Consider the following 15,235-nt stretch of genomic DNA (forward strand, 5'->3'; position numbering starts at 1 on the left):
ACATTGTGTTTTCATAAATTGACTCAATCAACACCAAATTTTTAAACTATTTTAATTGTTTTAAAGTTTTAACTATTACAAATGTCAAACGACATGGTTGATTTTACTCTAAATACCCTTGCAAAGGGCAGGTCTTAGAATGAATTGGCCATAACTCAATAGCCATTGGTCCAACCATCATAAAACTCAGTAGATTCCGGCCGTGTTTTTAAATAGTTTTCAAGTATTTTGAAATGCCAATGCCAAAATGTGTACCTCAAAACCTGGTGGCCTGATTGTCACAAATCTTGCCAAAAATGTTGTTGCTGTAGCTAATCTGACACAGCTAAAGTAAGACAGAAGCTTTTCTTTGACTCATCGTTGATTTCAAGTCATATTGTTAAAAAATGTGTACACTACCTTCATTCTCTCTCTGTAAGATTCTTATCTCCAGCCTCTGTTCAGCCAATGAGGCGCTCATCTCTCTCAGCACAGCATGGATGTCTTGTGTACATCCTTGTTGTTGGTCAGCAGCATTTGTTGGTTCTCTTCTCTCAGCTTCAGTTTGCTCTCCAAGTGGAATAATTTGGTTGTCAGACTCTGAAGCTGAGCCGTGCAGAGAGAGAAGATCAGCAGCAACAGAGGAAAACACATTGTCATCTCCATTCTCAAAGTGACGGTCTGTTCAGTTCTGCTGTGCAGTTTCTGTGTTCATCTCAGCCTTAAATAGTGTTTCATGCTGATCAATCATTACCAGAAATTGCCAGAAAACAGACACGTGCAGGACATCAGTTTGATATCACTGATAACATAGAGAACACTGAAAACAAAGCACACAAACATGAATGATTCATTAGAACCTGTACACCCATCAGTCAGAACATTAACAAGACTAATAGGTGAAGTGAAAAACATTGATCACCTTGTTACAATGAAATGTTCTGTGAAACCTTGAGTCCTGATATTCGTGCGGATGCCACATGACGTGCACCACCCACCAGAACACTGTTGCAGAACAAGTATGATCAGACTTGTTCCTTCTCAGACCATGGATGCTGGATTGGATTGGGATCTGGGAAACTTGGAGGCCAAGTCGACACCTTGAGAACTTTGTCAAGTTTGTTTTTAGATAGCGGGCGAGGCGGCAATAAGTGTACCCTCCGAGGCGGAAAATCGGCGGACCAAAACAGACCCCCAATTTGCCGGCCTCTGTCTAAAACCGCGGACCAAGCCGCCAAAAGGACGGGCAGTTGGCAGCTTGGTCCTCTGTCTAAAAACGGCTATTTAAACCATTCACTATTCATGTCACACATAGAGAAGTGGCAGTGTCCACTGCTAAATTCAAAAACTAAGCTATGGAGCTACGAGGACACCGAGAAGATGTGCACAACGACATCCAACGACGACGCCATGAAAGTGCGGGCACACCTGAGTTCTACACCAGCGATGGCAAGTATCAGTGATCATGGAGCCGAGGTTGCAGACATAGTGTGCTTCAGATGTTTCAACGCAAGCAGTGGTATAGTCAGTGTCAAAGCATGACACATCGGGAGGTAACCTGCAGACAGAAACAGCAGCGGGATGTCATGAAGAAAGTTTCCAAGCAGATGAGCAACAAGGAGTATGTTTTCAAAATGTTGATGGATCTGACAAATACAGAGCACAGTATGTGGATACAGTTATAAGATGGGTGTAGATTGTGAAGAGACTTTTTCTCCTACCGTTAACCTGACTAGTATCAGAGTTTTGATGCATAAAGCAGCACAGCGAAACCTGATTCTGCATCAGATGGACATTAAAACTGCCCACCTGCATGCACAGATAGATTGTAAGATCTTCATGGAACAACAAGAAGGTTAGCTGAAATCTGACAAAGATGAAATGTTGGTGTATGAACTGTATGTGGAGAAAACACTTGAAATAGGGATGTCCCGCCCGATTTTTTTTTTTACCCCAATCCCGATCCGAGTCCTTTAATATTTAGTAAATGCCAATACCGAGTCCCGATCCGATACTTAGCCTTAACTGATTTTTTCCTGCATAATTAAGCAAAAAAGCTGTTCCTTAATAGGTTTTTTTTATTGATTTGAAACAAAGTATATACTTTCATATGGTTCTTTCTTATTCCGCATATGCTATCGCTACATTGGCCTGACACTTTCCTTGCGTTAGCAGGTGAGTCTGTGCCGCTGCACTATGACAGCAGACCCTCGTGTACAGCCAGCTGAAGTGGAAGTGTGTGTGAGACGCAGCCCATACTTGGTACCTCCATACCATCCATTGCTTTTTTCATATTCCTTACGTTATCACGTAAAATGACATCGACCCAGTGCTTTTCTATTTCACACATGTTCAGCATCTCCTTGATTGCCTGTTTTACAGGCTCTGCTGTATGAGACCTACGAAACTTGTGCGCATACGCTGTAACTTTAACATGGAATCAATGTAATGTAATGCAGAGATAGTAGGGCATACCGGGGATTCAAAAACTCCAGATGATAAAGAAAACCCTGATCCTCTACCACGGAGATTAGCTGGTTATCCAGAGCGATGAATTCAACTACCTTCTCTGTAATATTTTATCATACCAAATTTGTAGTATTAAATGCAGCTCTTTTGTCACCGCCTCGCGAAACGGTCGGATTGCAGATGTTACATGTCACCGCAGTACTACTTTCGCTTTCTAATTTAACATATTTCCACACTGCAGACATTTTATCCACAGGTTTGCCAGAGTATTGCGTCTGCGTTCTGACACAAATTGTGCTCTGAGGTAAAAAAAAAAAAATTAGGGTCCAGGTTCAAAATTGCTGATCCCAATCAGTGGAAAAATGCCCATATCGGCCCCGATCCTGCAGATCGGCTCGGGACATCCCTGCTTGAAATGTTTAACATGCAAGACTTTAAACCTAGAGCCATACCTTGTGAACAAAAATTTAATTGATGATGCAAAGATAACAAATGATGTCAGAAAATACCGAGAGGCTGTATGAAGCCTAATCTACCTGACTACATGCACAAGATCAGATCTAAGTTTTGTAGTAGGTAAACTGTCACAGTACTTTACTGAATCCCACAGAAGAGAAATGGACTACTGTAAAACATGTACCGAAATATCTGAAAGCCATGGGTGGATGGGTAAAGAACTGCGTTATGGGAAATGTGACACTGACAGCCAATGAGAAGCGCTGTAATTCACCCGTGTCATGTTTGTATAAATGAGAATGAGATTGTCAATACATTTCTTCCTGTGAGTAGCCCACGGTGTGGTATTCCTCTGTCATGCCCCTATCTTGGTCCAGCACTGGCTACTCATGTTAGGAACGCTGTGAAAATCGTGCTCTCACAACAAGGTGGTCCAGGCCCTGCACATAAACAGTGGCACTCTTGTTTGCTGAGGCAAAGGTATGTGATCTTCAGCTGCTGGACCCTCTGCGCAACTGTTTCACAATCATCTGTCAACCAGCAACAATTTTGTTTAAATGCCTATGAGAAGGAGGAGAAGGAGGAGCGCCGCTGCTTCCTTCTGTTTACTCCATGGATCAGGTCGATGGGGTCATAAAATAAATCATCCTGATCAGTCGCTTTCTGAACTGTCGCTTTCTACTGACTCAACATAGTAATCCCCCATCACTTCCCCTGACCACACCTCATTTTAAGACCAACACACTCAGTGGGGTAAAATATAGCCCTTAATCTCATAAACATCTGTGACAACAGCTTTAATTTAGATAGACAGGGCTGAGGAGGATGGGACTGGGGCCGAGCAGAAGGAATGAGCAGGTACTACGATCTAGCGAGGTGGATATGGCAGAGCTGAGTCTTTGTAGGATTCTTATTTGCAGGATAGGATGCAGCTGATGTGGCTCCGCCCAGGTCCACTCACCTGTCTCCATTCAGTCTGCAGAGGAGATGGAGGTGGAGGGCATGACAAATTTTGGTCAGTCTTACATTTCATACTTCCAAACAGATGTGAAACTGATATGTTTATGCCTTTATTGAAATTTAAAATGACACAATAACAATCCATTTAATATGTATAAATATGATTGGTGCCAAGCTTTGTCATCCAGCTTTGATAATGAGGATAAAAACATTAACTGAGTCATTTATTTGCAGGTTTGATGCAGTAATTCTGTATGTCAACTGACTTTACAAAAAGCAAACATCTCCACAATCTTCTCACAAATTAGTTCACTTCTTTAATTTAGTGTTTAAAAATGGCACAAATATTCTCTCATTGTCCATGACTCTGCATTTTTTTGTCATTGATAAGTACTAATACACTGCTACTGTGTGGTCAGGTTTTCATACAGAAGAAAAAAAATACTGTTTCCTGCTCACATGGTGAAAATCAGATGACCACTAAAGATGGTATTATGATTTCCATTGTCATACACAGTTACTCCACAGACTGACAGACACAACATCTCTGACCTCTAGAAGCAGCGTGACACCATTAGAAGATTTCACCTGATAGGATGGCTGATGTTCATATGCAGTACAAATATGTTCTCCATTCTTGAACAACAGAGCACCTGAAGGATGTGAAGCATGTCCAGGTCCATATATATGTAACTCAAAGTGGTAGGCTCCTCTCACTGGTGCAATGAAAAAACCTGTGGGACATTTTAAATAAAGAATCAACTGCTGCAACATCTGTCAACCAGGTCGATGTCAACATAACATAAATGTGTGAATTTGAGTACCTGTGTTTGGGTTGTAGGCGTTTCCAATGTTAGTGATGATGTGTCTGAAGACCAGAGAAGTGTGTGTGTTAAATGGTCCAGTATGTCCAGAGCCTGAAGCCAACAGTGAAGCTGAGAAAGCCACATGTTTGACTGAGAGAGAGACAATCTCAACATGACATGATTACCAGATTAGACAGAAATAAATATATATGTTAAAAAGTCTCATAGAAACACAGAGTTAAATCTCAGCTCCCCCTCAACAACAGAACACAGAACCACAAACCACCATTCATTTTCAGTACACTCTTGATGTCCTCGTACAGAACCTTAATCTTGGCAATAAGTCCAGAGCTGAGGCCGAACCTTTGTAACACTTTCCAAAGGGAACGGTGCTCAACCCGGTAAAATGCCTTTTCCTGGTCCAAAGAAACCAGACTAGCCTCAAAACCCAAAGAACCAGAGACTTCCAAAAAATCTCCAATCAGTGACACATTGTCAGCGATGGACCTGCCGTGTCATGATTCTATCGTGGCAGCCCTGTGTTTTCCTTGTGTGTTTTTGTGTCTTGGTCTGTATTCCTCCTGTGTCTCTCCCCCTGTCTGTGCTGTGTGTGTGCATGTGGGCGGGGCTCCTTCTCCACAGGCAGCGCCAGGTGAACTCACTCCACAATCAAGTCTCCAATAAAGCCACTGGTTTCTCTCCTGCTCATCGCTAGATCGTTTCGTCAGTCTACGTGGTTGTTTGGATCCTGGCTTCTTTGTATTTTTGCCCTATACTCTGTGCTTAGCTTGTGAAGCTAATCCCCTTGTGTTTTTGCTACCTCTTTAAGATTACTGTGCTTGCTGTGCAGTCTTGAGCGTTGCTTCCTCCCTCCCTGCCTGCCTGTGGACCTGCCTGCCTGCTACTAGCTCCCCAGAGCTCTCACACCGCATCGCCATTGCCCTACAGCGGACCTCACGTCAAGCCACCTTCTTCCACGCACTCCCCGGTGACTTCGCCACCCACATCAGGATCCTGGGACCTCGCACCACCCCTCCACCTCGCACCTATTCTTGCACCTTGTGAACATTAAAAACTGTTTGTAGCACTTTGAACCAGAGTCGAGTCGTGCATTTGGGTCCTGATCCTACACAAATCCTTAACAGAACGATCTGGCCATGTTGGACCCAGCCGTCTCGGACTCTGGTTCCGAGATAGCTAACATGCGACATGCTGTGTCCTCCCAAGGGGCCTTGCTGGGACATCACGACCAGACGCTACGTGGGATAATGGATTCCCTCTCCAACCTGTCCGCCGGCCTCGCTCGAGTGGAAAATCAACTCCAGCCCAATAACCCACCCGTGTCTATTCTCTCTCCAGCAGTACCAGCGGGCGCCTTTCACCCCCGAGAGCCGTTCGTTCCTGCCCCTGAACGTTACGACGGAAGCCTAGGGAGCTGTAAGTCATTTCTCTTCCAGTGCTCCTTAGTTTTTGAACTCCAGCCACAGACTTATAGTACAGACAGAGCCAAGATGGCGTACATTCTGGGTTTACTCACGGGGAGGGCTAGAGCCTGGGGAACAGCCTTTTGGCATAACTCTCTTACCAGCAGATCCACCTTTGATCAGTTTTCTACCGAGATGATGTCTGTGTTTGATCATCCCATCTCCAGCCGAGATGCTAGCAACCAATTGCTCAGTTTACGCCAGGGCTCCCTAAGTGCAGCGAATTATTCAGTGGAGTTTCGCATACTAGCAGCTGAACTCGGGTGGGATGACGCGGCTCTCCAGAGCATTTTTTTGAAAGGTCTTAATGAAGCTGTTAAAGACTGCTTAGTGGGTAGGGCTGAGACCCAGGACTTGCAGGAGCTAATCGCATTAGCCATCAAAGTAGACAATAGGCTAAGGGAGAGGCGCAGAGAGAAGGGACCGCTCGCTGTTTCCCCTGGTACTGCCGCTTCTTTCAGGACCGCTACAGCCCCTGCTCCTTCTGGACCACCGGGATACCCCTCTGCTACTGACAACCTGGCATCTGCTACAAGACAGGAGGAACCCATGCAACTGGGTCGACATCGGCTGACACCCGCAGAGCGCAGTCGGCGATTCAAGGAAGGACTGTGCATCTATTGTGGACAACCTGGACATCTACTCGCCACCTGCCCGCTGTGTTTAAACTCGAGTCCTCACCAGTTGCAGTCGGGGTTCTGGTGAGTAGTACTGTGGTCCCCATGTTACCCCGTAAACGCATCAATATTGATGCTAGTCTTTTAATAAATGGTAAAACCTTGAGACTTGAGGCACTTGTGGACTCTGGCTCTGACTCCAATCTGCTTGATTCACACTTTATTAAACAAGCCCTGATTGACGTTTTTCCCATTGATATGCCTCTGGTTGTCAACGCTCTGAATGGGGATGTGTTGGCTCGCATAACCCATCAAACTGAAACATTATCTCTGTTAGCTGGGAACCACCGTGAACCTATTTCTTTTCACGTCATGTCATCCTCTCATGCCCCGCTTGTACTCGGGTTGCCCTGGCTCCAAAAACATAATCCGGTTATCGATTGGTCTGCTGGTAAGGTTACTAGTTGGAGCTTATTTTGCCATTCCTCTTGTCTCAAGTCTGCTCTATCTCCATGCTCAAAGAGATCCAGTGCTGCACCACCAGAACCCCCTGATTTGTCTTCTGTACCACCTGAATATCACGATCTAGCTGAGGTGTTCAGCAAGCAGCGGGCGCTATCTTTACCACCTCATAGACCCTATGACTGCGCCATTGAGCTACTGCCTGGAGCCCAGCTGCCCACCAGTAGGCTCTACAACCTCTCTGCCCCTGAACGTGAGAGCATGGAGACCTACATCACAGAATCCCTGAATTCAGGTATCATACGCCCTTCTTCTCCTCTTGGTGCTGGCTTCTTTTTTGTGGAGAAAAAAGATAAGTCGCTGAGACCCTGTATTGACTTTCGGGGTTTGAACAACATCACCATTAAAAATAAATATCCTCTCCCGCTCATTAACTCTGCTTTTGAACCCCTCCATGGTGCTACCATCTTCACCAAACTGGACCTACGGAACGCCTACCACTTGGTGCGTATTAAGGACGGCGATGAGTGGAAGACGGCATTCAACACTCCCCTGGGACATTTTGAATATCTGGTGATGCCGTTCGGACTAACTAATGCACCTGCCATATTTCAAGCCATGGTTAATGACGTCCTGAGAGACTTTCTAAACCATTCTGTGTTTGTTTACCTTGACGACATTTTGATTTTCTCCCACAGCCTTGAAGAGCACATTGTGCACGTGCGTCAGGTTCTACAGAGGTTGTGGGAGAATAAACTGTTAAGGGTGTAAAGTGTGAGTTTCATGTCCCTTCTGTTTCCTTCCTGGGCTACATTCTGGAGAGAGGTCAGGTGCGGGCAGACCCGGCTAATAACCAGGCGGTGACAAATTGGCCTCCTCCCCAGTCAAGAAAACAACTCCAGAGGTTCCTGGGCTTCGCCAATTTCTACAGGAGATTCATCAGAAATTACAGCAAGGTAGTTTCCCCGCTAACACAACTTGCATCACTATCTGTGCCCTTTGTTTGGTCTCCAGCAGTTGAGAAGGCCTTCCTAGAGCTCAAGAAACGCTTCACCTCGGCTCCAGTCCTTATTCAGCCAGATCCTGCTCGCCAGTTTGTGGTGGAGGTCGACGCATCGGATATTGGTGTTGGCGCAGTGTTATCTCAAAGAGCCGCTGATGACCACAAACTACACCCGTGCGCCTTTTTCTCCACGAAACTGTCCCCTGCGGAGCGCAACTACGATGTGGGAAACCGCGAGCTCCTAGCTGTGAAATTAGCGCTTGAGGAGTGGAGGCACTGGCTGGAGGGGACGGACTCGCCATTTACAGTATGGACCGACCATAAAAATCTAGCCTATATTCAAAATGCCAAACGCTTGAACTCTCGCCAAGCTCGGTGGGCTCTGTTCTTTGGTCGATTTAAATTTAATCTCACCTATCGGCCAGGGAGCAAGAATGTTAAGCCGGATGCATTATCTCGACAGTTCCAGGATGACAGAGACAGTACAGCCCCAGACACTATTCTCCCTGCTTCCTGCCTGATCGGCTCCCTGACTTGGGAGATTGAGTCAGTGGTTAAAACCGCTCTGCAGAATAACCCCGATCCCGGTGGTGGTCCCCGGGGTCGCTTGTTTGTTCCTGTTTCTGTCCGCCCTCAGGTCCTCCTGTGGGGCCACACATCCCGGTTTGCCTGCCACCCTGGTACTTCTCGCACCTTGTCCCTGCTTCAACGCCACTTCTGGTGGCCAACCATGGCTGCAGACACCCGTGAGTATGTCAAGGCATGTACTGTTTGTGCTCGAGGGAAAGCTACTCATCGGCCACCTGCAGGTCTCCTCCGTCCGCTCCCTGTGCCCAGTCGTCCTTGGTCCCATATCGCTTTGGACTTTGTCACCGGACTGCCATTATCCCAAGGTAATGACACTATCCTTACTATTGTGGACCGCTTCTCCAAAGCGGTACATTTTGTGGCACTGCCTAAGCTTCCCTCAGCCACAGAGACTGCTGAATTACTGGTGAACAATGTGTTCCGGATCCATGGCATTCCATCAGACATCGTGTCAGAGGCCCCCAGTTCCCCAAGTATGGAAAGAATTTTGCCGGGCATTGGGCGCTACAGTGAGCTTGTCTTCGGGATACCACCCACAGTCCAATGGCCAAACGGAGAGAGCCAATCAAGATCTGGAGACTGCGCTGCGCTGCATATGTGCTCAGAACCCTGCCTCCTGGAGTACACATCTCACCTGGGTGGAGTACTCGCATAACTCTGACATCTGCAGCTACAGGTTTGACTCCTTTTGAAGCCTCTGTTGGTTATTTACCACCTCTGTTCCCTTCCCAAGAGCAGGAGATCGCCGTACCATCGGTCCAGCTAAACCTCCGAAGGATCCGCAGAATCTGGAGAGAAACCAAGGCTGCTCTTCTGCGCACCCAGGACCAGAATCGGAGGTTGGCGGACCGGCGGCGTACTCCAGCTCCTAACTACAAGCCGGGACAGAAGGTTTGGTTAAGTGCCAAGGACATTCCTCTCAGTGTGACTTCCAAAAAGCTTTCTCCCAGATTTATCGGCCCCTATGAAATTGAGTCCGTTATTAACCCTTCTGCCATTCGCCTCAAGCTCCCTGCGGCATTGAAGATGCATCCCACTTTCCATGTCTCCCAGCTTAAACCTGTTTCCACCAGTACTCTGTGCCCTCCTGCCGTCGCCCCACCACCCCCCCGGCTCATCGATGGACACCCGGCCTTCACAGTCAGTCGCATCCTGGACGTGCGTCGCAGGGGGCGGGGATACCAATACCTTGCCGACTGGGAGGGATACGGCCCCGAGGAGAGGAGTTGGATTTCCCGGGGTCTCATCTTGGACCCCTCTCTTCTCACTGACTTCTATCAGGCACATCCCAACAAACCTGGTAGACCGCCTGGAGGCGGTCGTTGAGGGGGGGGTACTGTCATGATTCCATCGTGGCAGCCCTGTGTTTTCCTTGTGTGTTTCTGTGTCTTGGTCTGTATTCCTCCTGTGTCTCTCCCCCTGTCTGTGCTGTGTGTGTGCATGTGGGCGGGGCTCCTTCTCCACAGGCAGCGCCAGGTGAACTCACTCCACAATCAAGTCTTCCATAAAGCCACTGGTTTCTCTCCTGCTCATCGCTAGATCGTTTCGTTAGTCTACGTGGTTGTTTGGATCCTGGCTTCTTGGTATTTTTGCCCTATACTCTGTGCTTAGCTTGTGAAGCTAATCCCCCTTGTGTTTTTGCTACCTCTTTAAGATTACTGTGCTTGCTGTGCAGTCTTGAGCGTTGCTTCCTCCCTGCCTGCCTGTGGACCTGCCTGCCTGCTACCAGCTCCCCGGAGCTCTCACACCGCATCGCCATTGCCCTACAGCGGACCTCACGTCAAGCCACCTTCTTCCACGCACTCCCCGGTGACTTCGCCACCCACATCAGGATCCTGGGACCTCGCACCACCCCTCCACCTCGCACCTATTCTTGCACCTTGTGAACATTAAAAACTGTTTGTAGCACTTTGAACCAGAGTCGAGTCGTGCATTTGGGTCCTGATCCTACACAAATCCTTAACATGCCGGGCACACAATAGGTTTGGGTCCAGTGGATGATTTGGTCTATCAACTTCTTAAGTCTATTAGCCAGGACATTAGAAAACAGTTTATAATCTATACAGAGCAGAGAGACTGGCCGCCACTTCTTTATATCCTGAAGGTCGCCTTTTTGTGGTAACAGAGTCAGCACTGCTCTCCTACAGCTCTGCGGCAGAGACGAGTCATTAAAGCTCTCAGTGAAGACTTTTAAAACATCTTCTCTCAGCTCATTCCAAAAAGCTTTGAAAAACTCTGGTGGAAGCCCATCGATCCCAGGGGCCTTCCCCTCCTGCATGCTCTGCAGCGCCGTGTCCACTTCCTCTGCAGTCAGAGGACCCTCCAACTCCTTGTTGTTCTCCTCTGGGACTCTGGGCAGCCCACTGCAGAGGGAGTTAAAGGCCCCCTCATCCTCTGTGTACTCACTGTTATACAGATGGGAGTAAAAGTCCACAGCTCTCTGCCGGATCCCACCGGCTTCAGTCAGCATCTATACTGAAGTCGAGCGCATGGTGCTGTTCTGAGCATTATTTGTGGCTTTTTGATGGGGGGTTGTTGGTGGAGGCATAGACTGCAGTGTATTATCATGCGGTCATTTCTGAGGTTGCTAAAACTACGTAAGCTAGCAGTCCGCAAACTTGATCTCTCGAGGGGTGGTCTTACTCGGTGTCACCTTCTGTTAGACCATGGATTAAATTTACGCCGGAATATCCCATTAAAATGTGTTCCATGACTAAAAACACAGGAGACATTGTTCCATAAAGCCCAGTAAGTCTCATTGTCAGCATCAGAGTGAGTTTCTTGAAGAGCCATTACATCTATTTTCTTGCTGAAAATTCTCTTTAATCAGAGCTCTCTTCTGTTTATCCCTCCCTCCATTCATGTTTAAAGATCCCACCCTAAGCCCATCCATGGAATGGAAAAAGAACAGGGAGAAGCAGCAACAGCAGACAGTCAGCCATGAGAAACACCTTGACCTTCTCTTTCTGAGAACAGCTGCAGTCTTTTTTAGTGTGGTGACATGTTTATTCAACCTGTAGCGTTTCTTTTTGCTCAGGGCATCAAAGCCAACCTGTTTCTGTAAAATTATAGCTGAACTCACAAATTTTCCAGTGTCTTGAAAATAATCTTTTACTTTAAAAGGTGTCACACACCGCCCAGACTCAAACCAACGGCCAGCTGCCTTTATCCGACCACTCCGTTGCCCCTCATCTGACCTGTTTGGCAGAAAAGTTGCATTGAAACATAACGCCTCGGCTACTGCTACACAGTAGCGTGTACGTTCTGCGCTTGCGCGAGATGCAATAAGCTCCTTAAAGCCCCTGTACGGAGTTTTTAACTGGATATAGAAAAGTCTCTGGTTTCTGCTGATGTGTCTTTGTTATCTACAACAGCAAATGAGCCCATCAGCGTGAAGATACGCTTTTTCTAAGTAGTCTAATTCTATACCTCTGAAAGGCATTGGTCGGGTCGGACCACTGACAAGCGATTTACGGCAGTCAGACCGGAACTGACGACATTCAGGATACGGCATAGCTGTTTTGTTGCTACGCTAGCCAGTGCTAACCGAGCTAAAACTTTTGTCATGGCTGATAATGAGACAAAGAAAAGAAAAAGAATTCGAACCGAAGACCAACGAAAGGCCAAGAGGGAATCCGATCGAGCTAGGGCTAAAACACGGATAAACATTGGCGATTCCTTCCAGAGATGGAGAGAGTTGCGGGGCTTGAAGGGAGGGTCGGATCCAGAATTTGCCCGATTCCTCCTAGACAGGTTTGTAAATTTTATTTCATTTATGAAATGTAATGCGGGACGTAGTTTACAGCAATACATGAATTTATGTTGTTACAACAAAGCTGGCTAACGTTTCCACTAGATTAGCTCTAGATACTACACTCGTGAAAACGACAACAAACGTCTTAGATCACGCATCCATTTCAGCTGTGTGTATGCCTCAGCCCAGCTGACCTGCAACGATGCATCGGTAATATCCTCTGTCATTATAAATGATTCAGTTTCTTACTTAGAACAAAACATCCATCACAATCACTGTGACTTTGCTGTAACGCTAGCTCTGTAGCACCGTGGGTAATATATATAGCTGGGAAATTGCAGCGCAACAGCAGCATTACTTTGTTTCACCGGCGGCATATTATATTAAGTAGAAATACAAATAGACACATTACCTCGTCCATATGCACGCTGCAGGTAGCTGCTAAAAAATAATAATAATAAAAAAAAAGTTTTCAAAGCAAGTCCCGTCGTCTTTCCGACGTTTCCAAAACAAATCTACACGCGCCGGCCAGACAAACGTCTTCACGACAGTGGGCGCCAGAGCTCATGGGAAATGCAGTCTCCATTCCGGCAAAACACTACCGCTTTCGTCCAGCGGGGCCGCCAAAATCAACACTAAATGAAAAGTCTGTACTGGGGCTTTAACATGTGACAGGTGGCGCTAGTCTCGTGCAAAGCGCACACAGTATTGGCTCAGTATTCGTTTGACCTGAGAAGATGTTTGTGGAATACAATACTTGGCATTACTTGAAAGATCATAATGGCTGAGCTGATGGTCACGTTGTCTGCTCTCAGGCTTGTTATTCTACGAAGGTGTCGCAGGAGGATGTCAGTCAGAATGGTCATTGAACAGTTTGCAGACAACCAATCAGAGTATCCAATGGCATCCAATCCTCCGACTGCCGGCACCCTAAGGATTTGCAAGTTTAATCTGACCAGACAACGTCCGCACAGTTTCAAAAGCTTCCAACACAGCTGAACACACCAAACAGATTTGTTCCTGAACTCGTCCGAGTCTCCCCAAACATTTCAGACGTCCAACGTTTGGGCCAGTGTGTTCCTGCCTTAACAGACTTACCAAAAGTCTCATCTAGAAATCCAATGATCTCCTCCAGAGAGTAAAGGTCATTATTCAGGCCCTGATCAGTCCCAGTGAGCCTGCCAGTGTCTGAGTCTTCCTCCTCCTCCTCCTCCTCCCCCTCCTCCTCCTCATCGTCACTCATAACCTGACTAGTGAATAAGGCCTTTATTCAACAGAAGGCCAACAGAAAAAAAGAGAAAGTTAGGAAAAGTTTAAGAAAAACCGCAGCGTCCACAACGCGTTCAGCCTCACTCTCAGACAGAGAGAGAGAGAGACAGAGAGACAGAGAGACATCTCATTTTAAACAATTTTGGAGTGAAATATTGAATTGATGGTTTAGTTCTCAGTTTCACCTTCTCCATCTCTCTTTAGAGCCTCTACCTGGTTTTCTGTGACATTAGTTCTGGCTTTAATGGAGATCAGCTCTGCTGTCAACTTTTTGTCAACCTCAGTCTTCTGTAACTCCAGTTCCTTCAGTTTAGCTGTTTGTGCTTAAAACAATATTTAAAAAACATTATAGACATATAATATTGTTCTTTGTAAATTACATAGAATAGTATTTGTCAGTACTCACTATATGTTATCAGGGTTTCGATGATCTCTACACAGTACCTTGAAGTTGCTTGTCCATCTCAGTCTTCTGTAACTCCAGTACTCTCAGTTTGGCTCCTTGCACTTGATTAAATAAATAAATGTCTGTATGTTAGTTTTTATGTACTGCATAATTATTTTCCTTGAGAAACTTGAAAAAGTGATGATTTACTTTTATAGCCACGTAAACATGACCCTATGGCACTGTTAGTGATGTAGGAGACACTACTTTGATAAAAAGGGATAATTAATTACCGGCAATTGATTAATTACTGGTAATCAACAATACCTTTAGACGGGGCACCACCTCCGATGATTCTCTGTGCGCCTAGCTCGGAGGAAACTAGCCAGAATATTAACTGTCCAAGTTTGGCTTGAACACAAAAGATCAGTCTCGAATTGATCTGTTGAATTTCAATCTACTCCTATTCTGAAGTCATGAGTTCTTTTCACGATACCATCGATTTCCCACTTCAAATTGAAAAGAGCATAGACAACGACATACGGTTAAATATATTTATTTACTAAATAAAGGCAGAATAAAGGATGTGAAGTAATAATTCAAATGGGTGACAACATTAACAGAAATTGTGGAATTATGAAATAAAATGAGGACAAGATGAATTTTAAACGATGGTGGGTTTTAGTGTATAAGTAAACGATAATTTACCAATACAGTATTAATGCTTATCCTATCGAGGCGATATGGCGAGGGCTTTGAATTTGTGATATAGGTCTATGTATATATATATATATATATTCGAAGCTTACACAAACACCAACTCTGATCTCATTCGAGTGTGACTCCTGTCGTGTGGGATGTTAGCCTACTTGGTGGAAGAAGAACGGGGTACCGGACTCTGGACGGCCTGGAGTAGCTTCGTCTCTGTGCAGGGAGGCGGCGGCGGTTTCAGAGCCGCTGGAGAACGATGCCGTCCCGGTTCACCTGAGGACAGCTCCTGGCC

General features: G+C 46.2%; 1 protein-coding gene and 1 long non-coding RNA gene across 2 annotated transcripts in view; both read right to left on the bottom strand.

The window, feature by feature from the left end:
- The window catches only part of LOC115585861 (uncharacterized), an 89,137-nt gene that overhangs the window by 39,996 nt on the left and 33,906 nt on the right, over positions 1-15,235 (bottom strand). The gene's annotated exons all lie outside the window — the stretch shown is intronic.
- On the bottom strand, positions 3,951-6,023 carry LOC115584547 (uncharacterized). The gene is made up of 2 exons (XR_003984559.1): positions 4,689-6,023; positions 3,951-4,598 (listed from the first exon to the last, which is right to left on the bottom strand). It is a non-coding gene; the product is annotated as an uncharacterized LOC115584547 (long non-coding RNA).

Source organism: Sparus aurata, chromosome 7 (assembly GCF_900880675.1).
Source record: "Sparus aurata chromosome 7, fSpaAur1.1, whole genome shotgun sequence".
In the NCBI taxonomy this organism is placed as follows: Eukaryota; Metazoa; Chordata; class Actinopteri; order Spariformes; family Sparidae; genus Sparus; species Sparus aurata.